This window comes from Amblyomma americanum, chromosome 11 (genome assembly GCF_052857255.1).
Source record: "Amblyomma americanum isolate KBUSLIRL-KWMA chromosome 11, ASM5285725v1, whole genome shotgun sequence".
Taxonomy (NCBI): domain Eukaryota; kingdom Metazoa; phylum Arthropoda; class Arachnida; order Ixodida; family Ixodidae; genus Amblyomma; species Amblyomma americanum.
Window position 1 is genome coordinate 28,487,958 of NC_135507.1, and position 23,266 is coordinate 28,511,223.

The 23,266-nt window shown below is 50.5% G+C and overlaps 1 protein-coding gene across 1 annotated transcript in view; it reads left to right on the forward strand.

Moving 5' to 3' along the window:
• The first annotated feature begins 537 nt into the window (after positions 1 to 537).
• Positions 538 to 23,266, forward strand: part of LOC144111267 (uncharacterized) — a 242,809-nt gene continuing 220,080 nt past the window's right edge. The window contains exon 1 of the mRNA XM_077644496.1: positions 538 to 1,389. The gene's annotated coding sequence lies outside the window, so the exon portion shown is untranslated. The remainder of the gene's footprint in view (positions 1,390 to 23,266) is intronic.

The window sequence follows — 23,266 nt, forward strand, 5'->3', positions numbered from 1 at the left end:
TCGCGGGGGAACGGAAGCTAAAACTGTTTCACGCTTAAAAGCATGCGGCATGGACTGTTGCACGGAATGTCCACGCCGGTTTCTCCCATTCGGACGAAGTTCCAGAGTTCACTTCATGTTTGCTGTCATGTTCGTCGCAGGTTCGCCACATTAGTTTGCGAGGGAACGGAAGCTAAAACTGTTTCACGCTTAAAAGCATTCGGCATGGACTGTTGCACGGAATGTCCACGCCGGTTTCTCCCATTCGGACGAAGTTCCAGAGAGTTCACTTCATGTTTGCTGTCATGTTCGTCTCAGGTTCGCCACATTAGTTCGCGGGGGAACGGAAGCTAAAACTATTTCACGCTTAAAAGCATGCGGCATAGACTGCTGCACGGAATGTCTATACGCTCCACTATACGCGCCCACAAACGATCAAGCGCGCCCACCGCGCGCGCCGCTTCGTGCTCTCCTGTCAGGTGGCGACTCCTAGTGGCCAGCGCCAGAACTAGTTACACCGCCGACGGCGCCAGTGCGAAGGGAGCTCTCAGCACGGCCGAGGGCAGATGCGGGCGCGCCGGCACGCAGCAGCATCCGAGGAAGCGAGACGGTGATTCCGTACCGCTCCCCTTTCCCACCGAGAGCGCGCCGTTTCCCCCTCGCGGCGGCAGTGCCAGCCCAGCCGGTTTCACCGAGGCATCCAAACCGGCGAAAAAAAGCCTGTCCGAGAAGCCTCCGCCGCTTCTCTCCGCCGCTGCAGCGCACTCGGAGGAACGGCTACACCGCCGCCCGAGCGAGCGAACACCGGCGAGCCGCTCCGCCGCCGCTCTGCATCTCGCCGACGGGGAAGATCGTCACCCAGTGTCCGTTGCGTCCGATATTCGCTCGGCGCCAGTGCGTGCTCTGCGGATAAGAACGCCGCTCTACGCGAGCGACGTCGCCCGTTGTCGTGCGATTGAAATAGTGTGCACTGCTCTCTCTCACATCGCGCGCTTTGTGCGGGATTGAAGGTGTTCAGAAAGTGTGATACCGAGTAGATTCTTACGAGAGGAGTCATCGGTCGCCGACGGTGATCCCGGAGCCTAGGGTGACGAATCGGGTGTACTTGATTCGGCGCGAAGTAAGAAAGAATCCGTTTGTCACTGGTTGTTCTTCGAAGAAACGTGTTGTGTGTTGTGCCCGGCTGCACCGAGAGGCTGCTTCTCTCCAGCGCCGTTCTTCCGCGGTGCGCTTATCGGATCGCGCGTGTGCCACTGCCAAGTGCGCGCGCGCTAACGCGCGCGGGAGGGCGGGCGTTTTGCTGCTGACAGACGCTTTGGCGCTATCATCCGCGCGCCAATTGTGCACGCTGAACGGAAGCGCGGGACAGTGCCGCAAGGAAAGGATGAACTCGTGGTGAAGAGCGCGCAGGTGAGTGAATGTCTTTGTTGAACGCGCTGCGTTTCTTTTTTTATTTCATTTCGCGCTTCATTGTTGATCAATAAATACTTAGGTTGCGTTGTCACCGCATGCGTTTAGTCAAGCTATCTGCCGCCGTCTGCTGGGCGTCGACAACATGTAGATGCAAAAAATCTCACTGCAGGCAGTCTTTGTCGGAGTGATACGACAGGATCCTTCGTGGAATGTGGACTTAGTCGTCACGTTCTCATGATTTACCGCCGCATCTAATATTTTTTTTTCAACGTTGAATTTTTGCGGCGTCATGTTGATTTAGTTCCCGTGCTATCCTATGGGCAGCTCTTTCGGTTTACTTGTCTCAGCAAGCCTCAAGGTGGTAGTAAACTTTTGGTATTGCATGATGTTATAGTATACAGTGTCTAACGCTTCAAATTTGCTCCTATGAAAGAAGCCGTAGTCGACAGCTCTGGATTAATTTCAACCACCTGTGGTTCCTTAACGTGCAGTGACATCGCACAGCACTCAGGTGTGTTTGGTCGGCTGCTGACCTGAAAGATGCAGGTTCGATCCCGTCGCGGCGTTCGAATTTCGATGGAGGCGAAATGCTAGGGACCCGCTTACTGTGCGATATCAGTGCACGTTAAAGAACCGCAGGTGGTCGAAATTATCCGAAGCCCTTCACTACGGCGTCCCTCATAGCCTGAGTCGGTTTTCGACGTTAACCTCCCATAAATCAAACCAATAGCCACCTCGGCGGTTTAGGGTGCTGTACGATATTCGTCTAGCTGAAAGCAAGGTGTTGAATGAACACTAGCACCGGCTGCCTTGGCGCCTTATAGACTGAGGATCAAGTTGGAGTGGGTCATTTGCATTCGTTTGAATATACCTCAATCGCTAATGCACATCGGGCGGTGTATACTGCGGTGCTTTCACCCTTCATACTACTTGGGGCAGTGCCAACACTTGGATAGGGCAGAGATTGTTGGATTCGCACGTGAGGCTCGCACTGTGCGAAAGACGGGTGCTGCTTTCGCTAAACTTCCGCTTCGGTCAGAGAGGAGGATTCATTCAAGCTTAACTAAACGTGACGTGTAAGCTAAGACGTCCCTGAAGCAGTCGGTGCCAGCCGAATAAGCGAGGGCTTAGAAGAGCGTGCGAATTCTTTCGTGTCTTATACGCGGCGAGAACCACTAATCGAACTTTGAGAAACGCTGACCGCAACTGTGGTGATGTAAAAAGTCACCATTGCGATGTTTTCTGAGAGGTACGCTGATGTTCACTACTCGTATCTGCATTTGCGGAATTTCTCACATATCCTAGCTTCTTAAATGTTGTAGTGACAAGAAGCAGTTGATTTTAAAAAGGCGCTTAATTCTTGTGTGTTTTCGTCTACACATGAGTAGTGCCGTAAACTAGTCCAGCGTAATTAACAGTAGGCCAAAAAAAGATCAGATCAGCAAAAAATATCATAGAACAGCGGGTCATACTCAGCCTGGCCAGCTCTTTTTCCTTGCTAGGAGTTGTTTGAGGGACCAACGCGAACAGATTTCTCCGCCGAATGTCATAACCCTCGAGTCCGTGTCGGATTTTATTTTATCCTTTTTGTAATGCCGTGTTGCTGACTACTTCGATCAATGCAGATATCTTGCAACAGTCTTCATCGCCCTTGGCTAAACTGTTACTACTGTTGCCGCGTATGTGATGTGGCCAGGTCAGAATAACGACTCGTTGTCTTACTTTCCCATAGCATTCTTCTTGTCAGAGATAAGTCTCAAATAAACATAAAGCTGCACAAGAAGATACGACGCGATTTAGTTCAGACCACGCGGGGCATTCTTTAACGTGCGCCGAACTTTCAGAGCTCAACTGTTTTCTTATTCGTCTCCCCATCAAAACGCTGCTGCCGCGACGTGATGTCCAACGCTCGAGCTAAGCAGCAGAATGACAGCTTCCGAGTGACGAGAGGCAGTGGGCGTTATCCAGAGTAATCACTTGTACCCTTCCGTTCTGCTGTTTATTTCAAGAAAGTGTGTCGCTAAATGCAAAAAAAACTAAGGAAAGAAAAGATATGCAAGATAAGGCGATTAGCCTGCCTCCGACGTTAGCGCAGTAAACGACACCAGCGCCACAACACAACTCTGCTCCATGCTTTGGGCGCATAGCACCTGTCAGCTGATGAAAGCAGTTCCACCACTAAGGTTGGCACTGCGAAGCCGCTAATTTATCGAGCAAACGTTTGCAAAGTCGTGCTGCTATTAAACAGATACTGCAGTTTAGCGAATTATCCCCACGCAAGCAAATAGATGAATTATTATCTTTTCATTGACTGCAACTGATTATTTTAGAAAAGGAATCAGAGCCAATTAATCACTGTCCCGGGGAAAGTGGAAGGCACTCTTCTGATACTTGCCCTGGGATTATACCGCGCTGCCGTCCGTCCATACGCTAATCCCGCAAAAGCCGGCTGGCGACTTGCATAAAGCCCGCTAAAACGGCACGCCTGCAATCTCTCTCGAGTGCTTCCGCCAAGTCGGAGGAGGATTTCTCGTGCCTTGTGATTTGCGTCATGCGGACGTTATCGGACGGGTGCTCAAGCACGGATGCATCAACGACTGTTTGAGCGTGTGGCGTTAGCCTTGCTCCTCTGAGAGCTGTTTACATGTGACGTGCTTGCAAGCGGCTTCAAATTTATGTTATCGCACTGAATTTGGCAGCACAGAACAAAGTGAACAAGGCAGGGGAGGACCTCAGGGAGCTTAGCCAACGTTTCGGCAAGTGGACTTTTCCTCGTCTGTCCCGCGGCAGTGGCTCAGTAGTTATGGCGCTCGGCTGCTGACCCGAAAGACGCGGGTTCGATCCCGGCCGCGGCGTTCGAATTTCGATGACGGCGAAATCCTATAGAGGCCCGTGTACTGTGCGATGTCGGTGCACGTTAAATAACCCCAGGTGGTCGAAATTTCCGGAGACCTTCACTACGGCGTCACTAATAGCCTGAGCCGCTTTGGGACTTTAAACCCCCATAAAGACAAACTTGTCTCCGTCTTAACAGTAATGGGTAATCTAGATCCGACGTTATCAAATCAGGGGCCAACTTTCCAGAGTTGCTTGCACGACAGAATGATTACAGTGGTTGGCTCACGGCCGTGGCGTCAGTTTTATTTTATTTATTTAAGTAACCTAAGGGCCCGGCTGGGCATTACATAGCGGGGGGGGGGGGGGGGGGGGGACAGAAAATAACGAAAAATTCAAGGGTTCACTTCATACATAATAAAGAGTGAAAAAAAGAATGAACAACCAAAGTGTTAATTATGAAATTGGGTCGGTCTTATACATCGTGGGCATGGTGCAGTGTGCAATAAACAAAAATAATATGTACACGTGCAAGGCAAAAAAAGGTACAAGGCGGCAAGTTCAAAAAGTTGTCGTGGCAGAGTCAAGCGTATACAGCCGTGAGCAGTATGAAAGGGAACAAACGTTCCGACTACCAACAGGCGAACATTTCTCTAATATGCAACTTCCGGTTCACTGATGCCAGCTATGCAGCTTCCGCAACTTCGTCGCATTTTCTAAACCAGAGTGTAGTTGAAGCCAAGCCCTTTGGGAATTCTGGCATCGTTTCGTCCATAAAACAAAACAAAAAAGTCCCGTCACCGCGTCGTCAGGTAACAGAAGTACAGGAAACCACGGGCTCAGGTTGGATCGGAAATCGAACCCTCTACCTTCTGTCTGTTCCAAAAAAAAAGTTCATGAGCTGGCGAATGAACCATGAACCTATCAACGCCAGCAACACACTCGGAGGAACTAACGAAAGTAGAAAAAAGTTGCTGCTGCATTAGTGCCAGAAAAGCGATGACAGACGATGTGCATAACTGAGCACAGTAAACGTCGATTAATCATACCATGATGATGAAGGAAGACGACAGTGTCACAGATTTAGATGGTGGGGAAGAGCTGTTCAGCTGCTCATAGCCACTTCTGCCTTGCATCGCCCTTTTGGCTGCGGAATATTACCTGTGGCCGGTTGAGATATATCTCATAGCTGGATACACCCTAGACTGCATTTATATCCGGAGGGCATTGCGATACTGTAACTATCGTGGTTGCGCTTACAAGTTCTTTGTTGTGCACTATTAACGGAAGCGTGAATAATAATTGGTATTGGGGGGAAAGGAAATGGCGTAGTATCTGTCTCATATATCGGTGGACACCTGAACCGCGCCGTAAGGGAAGGGATAAAGGAGGGAGTGTGAACAATTGATTTTTCAAGTTCCTTACGTGAAAAGCTTCTTACAGGAGTTCTACGAACCTTTTACTAGTACTCTATTATTGTGTTTAGTTGGTTCCGAAGGTTTGATGCATTACCAATTCATTCAGATGCGTGAACTAGCGCCCACTGTGTCCAAAGGGCTTGCATTACAATGAAACCGGAAGCATATGTCGAGGTGTGTTCTGAGTCTGTCGATTGACCAATGAATAATTGATTATTGACGAGCGTCTTGTTATTTTCAGAGACGACAAAACGATTTGTTTGCATTTCGGTCTGCGCACACTGTTCCCTCATTTATTCTGGATGTCTCCAACCTCTTTGGCTGTTTTCAATCTGGAACCAACGTATCCCTGTTTGCGCATGAGTTAAAAAAAATCTTGTCAATACAACACTGTCCAGTTGTCTTGCATCTATCGACGTTCGCAATTCCTTGGCTTTTTGTTGTTGTTGTTGTCGTCGTCGTCGTCGTGGTTGTTGTTGTTGTTGTCGTCGTCGTCGTCGTTGTTGTTGTTGTTGCTGTTGTCGTTGTCGTCGTCGTCGTCGTCGTCGTCGTCGTCGTCGTCGTCGTCGTTGTTGTTGTTGTTGTTGTTGTTGTTGTTGTTGTTGTTGTTGTTACAATTCCCAGCAAATCGTCTGCCTCGAGTCAGCAGTATTTGGAGGGAACAGGTACTCCTGTATATTTGATTTAATATTTGAAGATGCAGCCTTTGTTTTAAATTTAACCGCTTCTTCAAGTGCTGGGTGCTTTCCAATTAGCAATATGCTTCCCATCAACCAATTTTCCGTTTACTGATTTCATCGGGCCGAGCGCACTGCGCACATCAAGCAAACTGCGTACCTCTCAAGCTTCCGCCTTTACGGGCGTAACTCCGGTCGCTAGCACGAACAATACGTTCAAACAAAGGAGGCAATTTACTTATTCATTTTTGCTCATCTTTTGCCCTGCCCGTGCCCCGAGGGGGAGATGTCCTCCGAGAGCAATCACGCCGAGATCAGCAGTTAAAGGAATGGCTGCTTCCGCAAGAGTTTAATAGCACGGACAGAGCACTTTGGCGAGCTTCAATACTCGATTTATTTCTTTTCTTCTTTTTTGCAGATTTTGGGAAGAGTACAACAGATTGCGATAATTTGCTTTTGCTTCCGCCCGTCTTCCGAATGAGATCCCAAAATCAGAGTCAAGTTAAAAACTGTTCGTGATTACTCGAGCAGCCTGGTTTTTCTTCGTCCACATTCGTCTCGCTGCTTCACCTCAGCTGTTTCGAATTTTTCATTTCCTGAATGAATCCTTTCATGTCGGGTGTATTTTGCTGAATTTAGCCAGCCGGAAATTGTGAGGACGCAAAAAAAAAAAAAAGAAATACGCGCGTCTTCGGAAATATTGTATTTTGTAAGTGATTTAGACCGCGATCATAAAAATTTTTCTTTTTTATGCAAAACACCCTAACGTCTCCAACGCTCGATTGAACACAGCCGCTTCCATCTGAGCTGTCCGTAGAGCTATATAACCTTAGCAAGACAAAAATCCTTTAATCTCGATCGCTTTAATTCACTAGTTCTTGAGATTTACTATCATCAGGTGAATACTTTAATAGTGGTTGCCCAGCAGAGATTTCGCATCTGCTATCGCGAGATTTTAAACAGACGTCTCGTAGGGAGTGCCTCGAGAGTTTAGATAGCTCTTTAGGAATCTAGGCAGTTTTTAAAACAATGCTTATGTGTCATCACAGTGCGCACTTAACGGAAACATTTACTGTTATTTAGACTCCGATTACCGCCCATATTTGATCTAGATCTATACTGACTAATTTTTTTTTCTTTCACTAACTTTCGCGGAGTTCCCGGGTTCAAACCCGAGCGCGGCGGCTGCGATTTTATGGAGGAAAAACGCTAAGGTGTCCGTGTGCTGTCCGATGTCAGTTCACGTTAAAGATTCCCAGGTGGTCGAAATTATTCCGGAGCCCTCCACTACGGCACCTCTTGATTCCTATCTTCTTTCACTCCCTCCTTTATCCCTTCCTTTCCGGCGTGGTTCAGGTGTCCAACGATATATGAGACAGATACCGCGCCATATCCTTTCCCGGAAAACCAATTTAAAAACAACTAACTTTCGTTCAACAAACAATGTAGTCCGCTTTCTTCGTTGAAGTTACGGCGGCTTTAGTGAACGTGTGGTGTTGCCTTTTTACTGCCGTACCAATTCCTAGCTATGATCAGGAGGAAATAAGCCGGCTCTGGGGAGTTATTTTCAAGCGAAGGTCGAGTTCGATGATGGACGTAGCATTCGTACTGCCGCACTTTCTCTTGCCATATGCGTCCTGTCACAGAAGACGTCGCCTCCCTTTTTTTAGACGTGAAAGTGTGTTTCTTCACGAAACGCACCAAAGCTTCGCCAGAAAGTTTTACGAGGCAGCTGGAACAAGAGAGTGTGGTGCTGTCGCCTTTTCAGAGCCACCACTCGCGGTATTTGCGGGACATCGCCTGAAACACTGAGCAGTTCAACTCCACCTGGGGTCCCACGGGTTGTGCTCGTTATTATCGGTTCCTGGGAAAGACTCCAACGCGTGCGAAAATCCCCCGGTGCCGGCGGGACGGCGGGAACCGCTTTCGGAATTACATGCGATGGCGTAAACGACGTGAAAATAGTGCGTGATCCCGCCACTCTTTTCCGGCGCTTCGAACAGCCTTGCCCCGATGCAGGGTCGTTAGTAAGGACTTTCAGTAACTGGGTAATTGGTCCCGGGGATCCAGTTTACGCAATTAGGTTTGGCGTTGTGAAGGTCGTGGATGGAGAGGCGCCGGTCCGGACGAGCTTCCCAGGCGGTGATCATACGGTGTACTGGAAGCAGCCGCATTAACGAAGTAGTTAAAGAGCTCTACTGGAGAGATTGGTGGTGCGGGGCCTCGTGCCAAAATAATGAAGGCCTGTTTGCGCGATTTCTGGTGTGAAATTATAAACTTCCGTGCTCCTACGGTGAGTTCGGCACAGACTCTCGTGGCTTAGATTATTATCGTGCTCTTCGTGACGGCGCTTGCCATGAACTCTGCATTGCTTTTGTACTTTCGGCCCGACATATTGCAGCAACATTATCGTTTATTAAGTCAGGATGCTGCGTTGTAGGGTTGTGGTTTCTTTTAGCTCACTATCAGTTGACCTGTAATGCCTCTTTTAGCATTAAGATACGGTGAATTTTAGAACCAACGTTGCCGCCTTTACAGCGTAGCTTTTATGCGCCCATTCCTGGCTTGAGCGTCGTACTATGATGGTGTGTCACACACGCGACCGTCTCGAGATCACGTGATCGTCACGTCAACAGCGCGTCACCGGCCACGTGAGAATACGTAGCCGTGACGTCAGTGGGAGCATGCAGCCGTCCGAGCACGCTCTCAGCTCGCTGATCACGTGACCACTGGACGCCTCTGATTGGTTGAATTACGAGTGCCTCCAGTGAAGTTAGTCGCGTTGATGAAACAATGAACGGTAAAAATTGGCTCTAATAGGGGCCGTCGGGCGCAACGAATGCCTGGATGACGTCGCGCAATTCGCGCCGCAAAAATACAATTTGCCCGGCTACTGATCCGGAGTTACCGGGTTCGAACCCGACCGCGGTGGCTGCGTTTTTATGGAGGAAAAACGCTAAGGCGCCCGTGTGCTGTGCGATGTCAGTGCACGTTAAAGATCCCCAGGTGGTCGAAATTATTCCGGAGCCCTCCACTACGACACCTCTCCCTTCCTTTTTTCTTTCACTCCCTCCTTTTTCCCTTCCCTTACGGTGCGGTGCGGTTCTGGTGTCCAACGATATAGGAGACAGATACTGCGCCATCTCCTTACCCCAAAAAGGAATTATTATTATTATTATTAAAACATTAATAGCTGCGGTGAAATAAATAATTGGTTTTTTGGGGGAAAGGAAATGGCGCAGTATCTGTCTCATATATCTCTGGACACCTGAACCGCGCCGTAAGGGAAGGGATAAAGGAGGGAGTGAAAGAAGAAAGGAAGAGGAGGTGCCGTAGTGGAGGGCTCCGGAATAATTTCGACCACCTGGGGATCTTTAACGTGCACTGACATCGCACAGCACACGGGCGCCTTAGCGTTTTTCCTCCATAAAAACGCAGCCGCCGCGGTCGGGTTCGAACCCGGGTACTCCGGACCAGTAGTCGACCGCCCTAACCACTGAGCCACCGCGGCGGGCAGCTGCGGTGATCAAACGCATTATTGACAGAGCATAGTAGCCGTTAGGGAAAGATGAAAAGCAAGTAACGAAGGCACAAGCCAAGGGAGAGAAGGAGAGGAAAAGAAAGAGGAGAAAAAAAGAGGAGGAGAAGAATAGAGGAATATGGAGGGACATCACTGCTGTCTCCGAATGTTTTAACTAAGCCGTAGTCTCAGTTATCCAGTTTATTTTTCTCTCGTCACTCCACCCTTCTTAATCTAGACAGGTACCTTCACGTATACAACCCGCATGGTGGTGGTCGTACTGCCACATGCACTTCAACTAATGCATCGCGATATACTATATAGCGCCCGCGTCGTAAAAGTGCTATCGCGATAGCCTTCCCTTACGGCGCGGTTCAGGTGTCCAACGATATATGAGACAGATACTGCGCCATTTCCTTTCCCCCCAAAACCAATTATAATATATTATGTAGCCGCAGTGATAGAGAGGCGAACACGACGGTAACCGGTTAGATATTCGCGAACGCTGGCTGCGTTCGTCCAGATCTGCACCTCGCCAACCGCACGGACGCAGATCCACTCGCTTTACTTGATTACATTCCGTGAGAGTGCGGCGATCGAACACACCGGAAAGGAATGTCATCGAATTTCGGGTTTGGGAGGGAAAGGGAGGGTTTCATTCCCGCCTTGCTTTCCGTGGCTTTCACTCGCTGTGTGTACGCCCAATCGATATCCAAGAGGAGGGCCGCTGATGGTCGCGTTTCCTCTTCGTGGTTGTTTTAAGGGCTGCTATGCTAGCGTGCCCAGCGACGTCGCTTGCACTATCGCCGCTGGGCGCCTGGTCTAAGTTTTAGTGGCGAAAAAAATATGCAGTAATGGGTGGAGTACTGTTTTCTGACTACTTATGGGCAGCATTGAACTCTCACCGCAGTAGATAATAATAATTGTTTTTTGGCGAAAGGAAATGGCGCCGTATCTGTCTCACATATCGTTGGACACCTGAACCGCGCCGTAAGGGAAGGGATAAAGGAGGCAGTGAAAGAAGAAAGGAAGAAAGAGGTGCCGTAGTGGAGGGCTCCGGAATAATTTCGACCACCTGGGGATCTTTAACGTGCACTGACATCGCACAGCACACGGGCGCCTTAGCGTTTTTGCTCCATAAAAACGCAGCCACCACGGTAGGGTTCGAACCCGGGAACTCCGGATCAGTAGCCGAGCGCCCTAACCACTGAGCCACCGCGGCGCGTTCACCACAATAAAAAAAAATTGGAGGTGACACTTAAGCTTCGCCTATGGGTATGACGCGCTAGCGTATTTCGTTAATTAATGCCATATATGCGGAATTGGTCATTCTTGACTCTACACTTATAGATCCCTGGGAGCAATCATACCGCTCCTTGCTCAGTGGTGCAGCGGTTAAACGATGTCACACAGCACTGCGACGTCGTGCACTGTCACATGCGAGGCTTGTGCGACTCAGGTTGCTTTTCCCGAGCGATCAGTCACACATCATTTTAACTGACACCTGACATTGTGGTCAATTTGCGCACAGTATGGTGGGCAGTCTGTGATGACGACGGAAGGTCGCGTAACCGAGGTCGCTCAGTTGGTTCCATCGCCTGGGCGTTTTCGCTCACAACACCGACGACGCCGAAGACGACGAGCGCAGATTTTGTGCAAAACGGGAGCCTTAACGCGGCGCCCCCATGCGTCGTCCAGAAAAAATCCTGATTGGCTAGCGGGCAGTGACGTCGCCAGTGACGATCTCAGAGCGGAGAAATCCCATTGGCTGGAGGGGCGTGAGGTCACCAGACCAGGTTCGCTTGTGGGAAGCCTCCGTCAGGCAAACGTGGTGGGTGCAAGATGGTGCGTGGGAAGAGATCAGGTCTCACAAATATCACCAAACACTTCCGACAAAAGCATCAACGCCTTCGGGTGCTATCGAATTACAATAATCATCATCATCATCAGCCTGACTACACCCACTGCAGGGCAAAAGCACCTTCCATGTCTCTCCAATTAACCCTGTCCTCTGCCAGCTGCGCCCACCCTATGCCCGCATACTTCTTGATCTCATCCGCCCACCCATAACCTTCTGCCGTCCCCTGCTACGCTTGCCTTCTCTTGGAATCCACTCCGTTACACATTACCATTGCCGACACCATTGCCAACACATTGTGTTATTTGTTGTCCCTATGTTTTTTTAACGCGACAGCGTTAAAGGCCCCGTTACGAAGGAAACCCGGCGTCGGCGTTGTGAGTGAAAAATAGAGGGGCGTAGGGTGGTCCAGATGGACACACGCCGGAAATGCTACCTTGGTGGGCCACCAAGGTCACGAGACCTTGCGGCGTCATCGCAGCCTGCCCACCGTATTGCGAGCAAAGTGACCATGTTAGCACGTGGCTGTTAAATTAATGATTAATCGGCGCGAGCTTGCTCGGGAAGTGCAACCAGGGTTGCACAGGCCCCGCATGTGGCAGCGCCTCCCATCGCTGGGCAGTGAATCGCGGATTCCTTAACCGCTGCACCATTGTGGACGGAGGGGTGGATGTGAGGACTCCCAGGGACTTTCGGATTTAAGGTTGAGAATGACTAATTCCGCATATAAGAGCATTAACTTATTAACGCGATCACGTCACATTGTCGCGAAGTGGTGACTGCGATCCGGAGAGCAGAAATACAGCTAAAATGGCGTCTAAACAGAACTCTTTATATTTGTGCTGACTTGCGCCCACCGTGGACTGAATCACTCGGCGCCGGCGGCAGCAACAAGCGTGCTCGCCGGTCGTCGAACAGAATGCCCAATGCTCTCGGCCGTGCTCAATTTAAAGCTGATAGCGAACTTTCGAGATAAAGCGTGCAGTGTTACTAGAACATTCTGGGGCGAGGTAGAATCGGCTGCGCATGGATGTGATCAATCGAGGTAAATCTGGCCGCGTCTTGCCATCCACAAAGCGATAAAGGGACGTGGCGCCAGCTTTGAAGAACGACCAATCACTACAAAAGGTCGCGGCAAAAAGGTTCGGCATTGGAGGATTGCAGTGCCCCATCCAATTTTTTTTCATTAATTTTTTTAATTTTTTAAATTGATTTTTGGGGAAAGGAAATGGCGCAGTATCTGTCTCATATATCGCTGGACAATATATGAGACAGATACTGCGCCATTCATTGTCTGTATTTATTTTTAAGAGGGCGGTTACCAAAGGGAAAATGAGAAGAGGTGAGTCAGCTACAGAATCCACGGGCTGGAAAGAGCTCCAGCGTGGTCCCTGCAGTGTTATCGATGCCGATGGTTGCGTCCACCAGCGCAAGCATGGCGGGACGACCCCCGTGGACGTAGCACCCTATGCGATAAATGGAGAGGAGATAAGGAAATGGTGTCGCAGATGGACGGTTTTTAAGCAAAGTCTGACCCTCGGAATTTCCTTTCTAGATGTACGGAAACAGTGCCACTGTCTGCCTTGAGTTTGTGAATAATAATAATAATAATTGGTTTTTGGTGGGAAAGGAAATGGCGCAGTATCTGTCTCATATATCGTTGGACACCTGAACCGCGCCGTAAGGGAAGGGATAAAGGAGGGAGTGAAAGGAGAAAGGAAGAGAGAGGTGCCGTAGTGCAGGGCTCAGGAATAATTTCGACCACCTGGGGATCTTTAACGTTTGTGAATGTGGGAAAATGGTCTTGAGGGCGTGATAGCTTCTGGCATATGCGTTCTTGGAAAGGAAAAAAAAAAAGTAGTCTTGCCGCCTCGGGGACCTTTTTGGTATCTAGGAATGATTGCTGGAAGTCCTGCACGATCTGGTTGCCGTCATCCTCTCTGACCTCATTGCTATGATCTGTGTGGAACCCGCTTGTTTACCTACGTTATTGCCAACACCCCTGGAATAAATGCCAGGGTGGAGGGTACATTGCTTTAGTGCAGAATGTCGTCCAATTCCTTCTGCCGCGCTGTCTTCTCCACCATTGCCGAAGATTCATCCTGAGTCTCGAATTCTTTTGATGACGAAGTCATTACTACTAGCTTTGTGCGAACCACCGGGCAGCTTATGGGTCTGAAGGGAGGCTATTAAATTGTTCCTCGGGGCATTCCTGGCCGCCTTTTTTTTCACGCGAGTTTGTATTAGCGGAGATTGATTTGATTTCGTGTGCACATTGCGGAGGTAAAGAAACAGCTTGTATTGAGACCACAGGCTAGTTCACTAGCCGGCAGACATGTCTCGGTACGGTCGCGCTGGATTCGAGTACGAGAAGCTGTCCATCGCAGTACATACTAAATAGACGAAGAAACGATCGCGATGGCAGTAATCCCCCCCCCCCCCTCCTCCTCCTCCCCCACTTCCGCGCTGGCACGGCGTATGCGCCCATGTAGAATTAGACACTTTCCCCCTCAACGGCAGGCCACAGCATAAAAACAGCACAAGTGTCGGCGAGGCCTGCGCAGCAAATAGGTCATAGGTTTTCACTGAGGAACTAGCCCCCTCGTTCGGTGCCTCATCCTCATTTGGGCCATACTACGAGGCAGCACCCGCGTCCTTAAAGGCAAACCTTTTATCACTCGCAACCAGAGCACTTATATGCATAAACACTTATACCAATCCGTAAGCACACGGCTACTCTCTTATTTCCTTTATAGAGAAATGGTCTATAGACTCTCGATAGGCCACACACCACTGAGAGTGTATGACGATATATCTATTGATTGTGTGCACACTGCTGTTTCCACTTTTTGCCTGAACCAACCCTCATCATTTTGTGATGAAAATAAAACGATTGATTGATTAATTGATTGATTGATTGATCTCTATTGGCAACGAAGCAGTTTAGAGGATTTGTCTATATAAAGTCCATAGACACTCTGTAGACGGTCCAAAGAAAGAGTTGATCACGAACGTTGCATTCTGCGTTCACTTGCATATTATTCGCATTCCATTCGCCCTTTCCGAAGTGGCTGCCATTCGTGCACCAGCATCCGCAACCAAGGCAGCTCAATGTTCGATTCAGTAGGTACATACGCGGACGCGTTAACACTTGTATGCCTAATATGCCTGACAAAATGACGCCTCGGAATCTCTCAGCGCCGACTGCTGGCGCTCTCGCAACGCCACAGCAACGGGCGAGCGAACGCGGGCGGGGGTTCGAGAAACGCCGAAACCGCGCCGCTCCAGAGGCGGGCCTAGAAGTTTGAGGGGGGTTGGGGGGGGAGTAATTTTATTACTCCAGCTCGGGTCACGTCGGCGTCTTCTCCCGAGGGCGTCCGGCGCCGCCGCCATCCCACCTACTTCTCCGCTTTTCCTCGGACCGCTGGAGGCCGCCCTGCCTTCTCCAACCCCCCCTCCGTCCCTCGGGACAGCGCAAAGCAGTTAGGGTCATTAGTTCCACGAGGATGCTCGTCGGACTGCTCCTTTTGTCTCCGTCGGCGCTCGAGATGCCGAGCCTCTGCTTCTGTTTCTTTCGGCAGAAACTGCCGGGCTTCTTGGAGCGCCTGGCCCCAAGAAGAAGAAGCAGGCGTCCGGAAAGGGGAGGGGAGGGGGGGGGGGGGGAGTCTGCCCAAAAGGGGAGAGAGAAGGGGGGGGGGGGGAAGGAGGCTGGACGACCGGGCTCGCATCGGCCCCAGTTGTGCTCGGGAGTCCAAGAGGGCATCCGATCTTGATGATGAGTTCGTCTCCACCACGGCGCTAACGCGGTTCGTGCTCCCGCCATCGAGTCTTCCGCTTGGAAGAAAGCGATCGAGCGGCGACTGCCACGCCACGCCGCGGCTCGCTTCGGAAAAGAGGAGAATGGCTTCAACGCTCCGCCCAGCGTGGCTTTGGCGAGTGACCGCTGCTATATAGCTTTTCGATGCGTTCTTCTCAGCCCGTGATCGCTCCGCTTTTTCATTTCCTTTTCTTTTTTCCCCGTTGTCCATCGCCCCGATTCGATCGAAGTGCTTGTTGGCAGCGCCTTGCGTTTCGAGCGTTCTCAGTCGTCTTCGGATCTTAAAAGAGCGGAATAATCGACGCGCTTCACTTAGTTTTATTCTATAGTTTCGTTTTAAGTTGGATAGAAGCAGCGACTTCTTTTCTGAGGTTCATTGCCGTTTGAACGAAGGTCACCTTTCGGCTGTCGAGAGTCGCTTCGCTGTAGGACACAAAGAAGGCGAGGTCGACAGCTTACAGTGAAGATGCCTGAGGCTTTTGCTTCTGCATTGGCAGATATATGATTACTGCAACTGATTAACTAATATATCTTAGAACGAGGATTCGATCGCAGTAGCCAAGCAGGCGATGTAAATGCTGGAAGTAAAGCACAGAGAAGACCAGTTGAGGGCTGCAGTGCCTTTGTAGGGATCGCTTATGCTGACTGTAGCTCGCTGAGTTGGACGACAATTTGACAACTGCATGGCAGTTATCTTTTAGGTAAACAAAAAAAATCAATGCGTTTCCTTTTTCGAAGGACCTTGGTATGGCGCTCCTGGATGTGCCTTCAGTGCCTGCTGCCTATCAGTGATTCTTGATAAACCAATTGATTCGTGAAACGGTGGGCCGTAAGATCAATGACTGTGCTTCTAAGGAATAGTTAAAATTTCTGCTGCTGAGCAGTGTCTGCCGGTAAACCATGGGCTTTCACCGTCCCGGAACAGCACGCGAGTCATGAGAGATTACCCACTGCACAGCTCCTGTTACAATCCAACAAACTAGCATTTTCTCAACGTGCACTGACATTATACAGTGCGAAAGAATGAGAAAAAAGATCCTTGACATTGTAGTCAGTTGACTAATGCTGATGCTTACTTGCGAGCTATAAACGGAACACCCCAAGCGAGAAATAAGCAAGTGTTACCGAAAATGCCAACGAAGCAATATCTCCGGACACAAGACACCTTCAACGGGAGACTAGGATTTCTCTGGCGCCGCTTGCAGTTCTGGATTCGGTACAGAAGTTTCGTACAAGTTACGCGGAACATTGCCCGCACTTGGTCACTTTTCCAGCTCACTATTGCTGGACGACGGCGAGAAGAAAATATAGGTATCTTGAGCGGGCTTGTCTTTCTGAACGAAGGCAAAGGTAACGTAACAATATAAAACAAAAATACTCTCCCGAAGTACCTTTGCTTGTCGGTGATGTAGAAGATTGGAAAAGAACGGAAGGAGTTTACACAACTATCCAGAGACAGAAAAACAGCTTCCGCGAACCAAGGCACCGTCGAACATCTATAGTGCGTAGTGGTACTGCGCTAAGCCTTGCCAGGGCTTCCGTAAACGACCTCCGAAACTCGCCATTTGGGACCAGAAAAAAAAAAATGAAAGAGAAAGAAACAAGCAATGATATAACGGTAGTAGAAGAAGAACTGAAGGTGCACAAGAAGCTTGGCAGCAGCCCGCGCGCATAGTCCTGAAAACGATTTCTCTGCTTTCAGCGGAACTGTCGTCTGCGCTCCGCTTTTTCTTTTTTCTCTTTTTTTATCATCCACCCGCCCGACCCACGTCCGCGACGCGGCGCCACAAGCGCCTGATGCCTCAGCTGTGTGTTTCCGCTTGAAGCAGTCGTTCAAGGCGAAGACGCAGAAAGAGGCGGGGGAAAGGGGGGGGGGGGGGGGGCTGTACAAGCGCAAGTATGTAAGCAAGCGGAGGAAAATGGTCTGAAAACGCCGTCCCCGTCATCCGTCGGTCGTTGCAACAACGCGCGCTTCTCCGAGCAAGAGTAGGGTTGTTCGCGCGCGAACACCCGATGGTTTTGCAGTCCGCGCGCCGGAGAGATTACGTCGGCCAATGCCATTACCGGGTCAATAGTAGTGTGTCGTCGATCGCTGCGCGGGGAAAGGCGAAAGGTTGGGTGGGTAAGAGGTTCAGGTCGTCCCCGAAAGGGGCCCGCGGAAGGGGAGCGGTGCTAGCTCGCGGCCAAATGTTGTACGTTCGCGCTTTAGCGCGCCTCCTTCTTCCTGTTCCGTGACGTAATCTCCAGAACGCAACGAAGTAAAAAAAAAAAAGACGGACTGTCCCTGCGCGTTTTTGCCGAGAGCAGAGTTGGGATAGAGACAAAGATGAAAGATAGCGGAGGCGTGGCCGTTCGATAACGCAACAACTCGAAGAAGCAAGACAGACGGCGGTGGTCCGGGCGGAAGGAAGGAAACACAGAGACAGGAGGCTGCTTGGTGCTCTCGGGGTGGAAGGGAGGGGGGGGGGAGGAATAGAGAGCTGTGAGAGCGCGGGGATAGAGAGAGAGAGAGGGAAAGGCAAAGAAACGGCGGAGAAAGTGGGTGAGGAGGGAGAAAAGACTCCCGGCATGGGGTGGCGAAATCGCCCGGAGGACATCGGGCAGTCGGGCCGAGCGCGGTCGTTCTGAGGTCTGCCGCCCGAGAGTAATTGCGTCCCTCTGGGAGCCTTCCTCGCGCTGTCGAGCCCCGATGAGATGGAGAGCTCGGCCTCGCCGGCTTCTTCGCGCGCCGGTCGACACCACAGCGTTCGATGCCGGCTCGCGGCGGAGGCAGGCGCGCGAGGAATGGCGGCGGAGAGGAAGAAGAAAGGATGAGAGGGAGAAAGGCGGCAAAGGAGGGCTGTAGTCTGGAGTCGTTGCGAAATCCCGCGGGAAGCAATACGCGGACATCGCAATTTCTTCCGCGACGGTTTCGGCGACGGGGCCTTAAGCCTAAGGGAGCAGTTTGCCTCTGCACTAAGCACGCGCGTCGATTCAGGGACGATCAGTTGCAGTCTGGGCAGGAAGTAGCTCATGTCTTTTTTTTTTCGGGACTTTTAGCGACAGATCTGGCCCTATTGAGATACCGACTGCCTCTGAAAAACAGAACAAAAAAATCCTTAGGATGACTTTACTTTGCACTGGGCTATGGGCAGCTAACCTTACAAAATTTTTTTAGTCAGCCTATAGACTGTCCACAGACTTCTGTCTATAGACTTTCTAAGACAAACCCTAGAGAACAGTCCATAGGCAATAGAAATCCTATAGACAGTCAATAGACAATCTATAGACTTATGGCCATACACATTTAGTTGACTTTTGTCTATAGACTATCAATTGACAAAGATAAATATCTATAGGAAGGCAATACAGTCTTTAAGGAGTGTAGGGTGCTAGTATTATCGGTCTGTGCGTGAAGCTCCGTATGAACGTGCAAAAAACAAACAAGCACTGCTCAGATTTTGCGTTCAGGAGCTTAAGTTCCCCTCTGAGATTTATTAGTCCACGCACTGTGCAAATGCGCGCCACTCATCCTCGACACTAATCCAGCTTCTACCGACGCCATCATTCAGCTGTGACGAGCGAGCGGGTAACGCACCAACCAACGGTCCGGTTTAATACGCCAGTCCTTTTCGGTACAGAAACTAAAGAGACGAGAGAGCAGAAGCGAATGCCGTTTGAATTTTCGCTGGAGGCTTCCCCACCTACGTGAACTAAGTCGCATTGTCCACTGTACACGTGGCGAGAGGCTATTACCGCAATATTCTCGCATAAAGGGGGCTGCTTACTTCATTCTTACGCGGCGGCTTTTATCTCGTACCGACGAGTCACGACGAGGAGCTGGGAAGAACGGAGTTGCAAAAAGAACGTTTGAGCCTAGAAAAATTAGTAATAAAAAAGCAAAGTGAACGGAATAAAGAACGTTGAAACGCACCGCCTTTGGTAGATAATGACCGCACGGTGTACGGGACCCCTGCGGCCTCACATAGCAGCTGCCTGGGGCGCAGCGACCCACAACCACGGGTGAGCCCGTTACACTGTGATGCCGGCGGCCGCCGTGCGATATGGGCGTAATGTATGGGCACCAGAGAGCAGTCCACGCTGCGTACTGCACCGCCCCCCCCCCCCAATCCCCCCCTCTTGCCCCCTCCGCCGCCACCATCACCAGCGCGCGCCCTGGACGGCGGCACGCCCCGTCGGACGACCTGTCGGCGTTTTTACAAGTGTCACGCATATGCGAGATGCGTGCCTTCGTCGTTTTCGCAGATTCTTCTTTTTCTTCGCTCCCTAAGCGTGATGCCCCCCGCGTGCTCTCGGGCGGTCGAGGAGGGGGCGCTTCGTTGCGCGGAGCAGGGGCCATTCGGTTTGCACATCGCTGTCTGATTGAGATGTCAGTACGCGTGGGAAAAACCGTCATTCACTCCCGGCTGTCCCGCGGTGGTCCAGTGGATAGGGCGCTCGGCTACTGATCCGGAGTTCCCGGGTTCGAACCAGACCGCGGCGGCTGCGTTTTAATGGAGGAAAAACGCTAAGGTGCCCGTTTGCTGTGCGATGTCAGTGCACGTTAAAGGTCCCCAGGTGGTCGAAATTATTTTCCGGAGCCCTCCACTACGGCACCTCTTTCTTGCTTTCTTCTTTCGCTCTCTCCTTTATCCCTTCCCTTACGGCGCGGTTCAGGTGTCCGCCGATATGTGAGACAGATACTGCGCCATTTCCTTTCCCCAAAAAACAATTATTATTATTATTATTATTATTATTATTATTATTATTATTATTATTATTATTATTATTATTATTATTATTATGTCCTGCGGTGCCTGGTGGGAAGTGTTGACGGTTTAGTGACAGCTTCGCCCAATGGAAATTACGCGCGCTCTGAGCGCTGAACGTGCAAGTTCGCCTCGTCGAATGAAGGAAGAAAAAGGGTGTGAAATTAGTCCGAAAATAAGCCGCTGTGGACATGGACACCATAAAACACCGAACACTCGTATAGTGCCGACTTTCGACAGTCGATCAGAGCTCAACAAAAATCAGCGCAGCGTCTGTTCTTCATTCTGTGTCTCGTCCTTAACCCGCCGCGGTGGCTCAGTGGTTAGAGCGCTCGGCTACCGATCCGGAGTTCCCGGGCTCGAACCCGACCGCGGCGGCTGCGTTTTTATGGAGGCAAAACGCTAAGGTGCCCCTGTGCTCTGCGATGTCAGTGCACGTTAAAGATCCCCAGGTGGTCTAAATTATTTTCCGGAGCCCTCCACTACGGCACATCTTTTTTCCTTTCTTCTTTCACTCCCTCCTTTATCCCTTCCCTTACGGCGTGGTTCAGGTGTCCAACGATATATGAGACAGATACTGCGCCATTTCCTTTCCCCCAAAGCCAGTTATTATTATTATTAAGAAACCGTAACGCAGTGGTCTCCTTATAAATTTATCGAGACCACTTTAGCTAGCCTCAAAGCAGCCAGTAATGGGGTCTGCGGTCGTGAAATCGATAGACTCTCTCTCGTTCTCGGTGCCCGCATTTGGTAAACTGAGCTCCCAAGGATCACAAAAACTAATGACTCAACAAAAGCCACGCGCTAATGGGCTTCTTCATGCTACGCACGTAAGATACTTGTTCCGTTAAAAAAATTCCTGTGCTGGCAAGGGCAAAGTCATCCCCGCCAGCGCCGGCCGAATTCCCTGTGGAATCGAAATGCGAGCAGGGCCGTGCGCAGAGATACTTTCAAGTGTCTCGCTTTGACTTAATGTTGTATTAAGGACATTTTTCTTTCTCCGTTCTCGAGAAGGCGTTCCTTGTGCTGCTTCGCTACGTTAATCGATTCATTAATTCAGTCGCAAACCATGCCGCGGTGAGCTCGGTAGTCAGGGTCACAACGGAATGTGAATAACCGAGTTGTTCCGCTCCGTTAGTCGCTCACTGTAAGAGACCTCTGCAGTGCTGCACCGCCGCCGACGCTGCATACATGTTCACATCACGCACGCTTGCGGTCGACTCGCCGCAGCGGCGAGGAGGCCAACGTGATGGTCGTGCAAGTTGATCAATTATACCCGCGCCGTGCCGCCACCTCCGCAGGGATCGCCACTCTCGGCGCACGCAGATGCGAGCGCCCCCTCGTCGCGTACGGTAGAGCGAGCGGTTTCTTTTGATAGGCTGGCATAAATCACGGCTTGAGTAGCAAAACGGTATCCCGCTTGGAAAAGAGGGGGCGCGCGCGTCGCCCGCGGTTGAAGCGCGACCACCCGGCGCATGACCGGTTACGCAGTTTACCGGGCTAGACGAGATTCTCGATAAACGCTAACGCCCGCGGCACGGAAGCCGTGCAAAGCTTGGCGCCTCTCAGTCTTCGGCGTTTCCCATGGCTTTTAGGGTCATATTCGTTAAGAAGACCCACGTCACGTAGCCTCCGTGTGTTTTCGGGCTTTACGGGGACGAGCGCAGACGTTCCCACGATTGCTTCTCAAACCTCGTGAATTGGGCTCTGCGCCAAGACTGCCGGCTTTCGAGAACTTTTATGGGCTCGTGCTTCTGAGGTGGGCTTAACGAATGTGACCAGAAATGTTCTGGGAAATGTAGTTGCTGAAACTGCCAAGCTTTCAAACGAAACGATTTGAGCGTATTCTCTGTATGCGGGGAGTGCGCGGTGCGTTTCCCACAGCTGCTGGCTACCATCTTACCCTTCAACTGGTGCTCAGATTGCCCGGGGTGAAATGCACGCGAAATTTTGGTCTGTGACAACCACGTTAGCCATAGTGCTCTTTATAGCCGAAGCTGTCCTTGCGCGCAATCAAAATATAATCAAACCATGATCATCATCATATTTCAGAAGAAACTAGTCCAAGACAGCAGCCTGGACAACGCATCGTGTCCCTGCTCTGTCTGCACCAGGAGGGAATTAGCAGCTAGTTTAACGTTTTGTTCTACTTGAGTCAAGCTGTGTTGATCTCTCCCAGAGGAGACGTTCTGGGCTGTTAGGCTTCTAGAAGACCCGAGCTGTCTCGACGGATTAGTGGTGTACTCCCTTATTTGCTGTACGGAGTTGGGTGGTCCCGCTGATAAAGACCGCACGCTGACGATATGGAGAAAATTCGGCTTTGTGACATGCCCTACAGATGGAGCGACAATTCGGTGTGTGCATCTTTCATTAAATTACCAAGCGTTACGCCTTTTCGCGCTTTTGGGCCTGTTAGCGCTAACTGTCACTGGATATCCTGGGGACGGCGACATAAAGGGCTCAGAACAGAGCGGAAGTCACAGCGAATCGAGACAGCGCGGTAGAAGGCACTCTAAATCTCTCCGTGGGGGATAATGGCGCCTGCAGAATGCCCCGCGAGACATGAGTTGGCGTTACACCGCCATCGCGCTGGAATCAAAGTCGATCAGTGAAGCACATGGCTTTCGGCAGAGTCAGCGCCACCTAGCAAAGAGTCATATAGAATAATAATAATAATAATAATAATAATAATAATAATAATAATAATAATAATAATAATAATAATAATAATAATAATAATAATTGGTTTTTGGGGGAAAGGAAATGGCGCAGTATCTGTCTCATATATCTTTGGACACCTGAACCGCGCCGTAAGGGAAGGGATAAAGGAGGGAGTGAAAGAAAGGAAGAAAGGGGTGCCGTAGTGGAGGGCTCCGGAATAATTTCGACCACCTGGGGATCTTTAACGTGCACTGACATCGCACAGCACACGGGCGCCTTTGCGTTTTTCCTCCATAAAAACGCAGCCGCCGCGGTCGGGTTCGAACCCGGGAACTCCGGA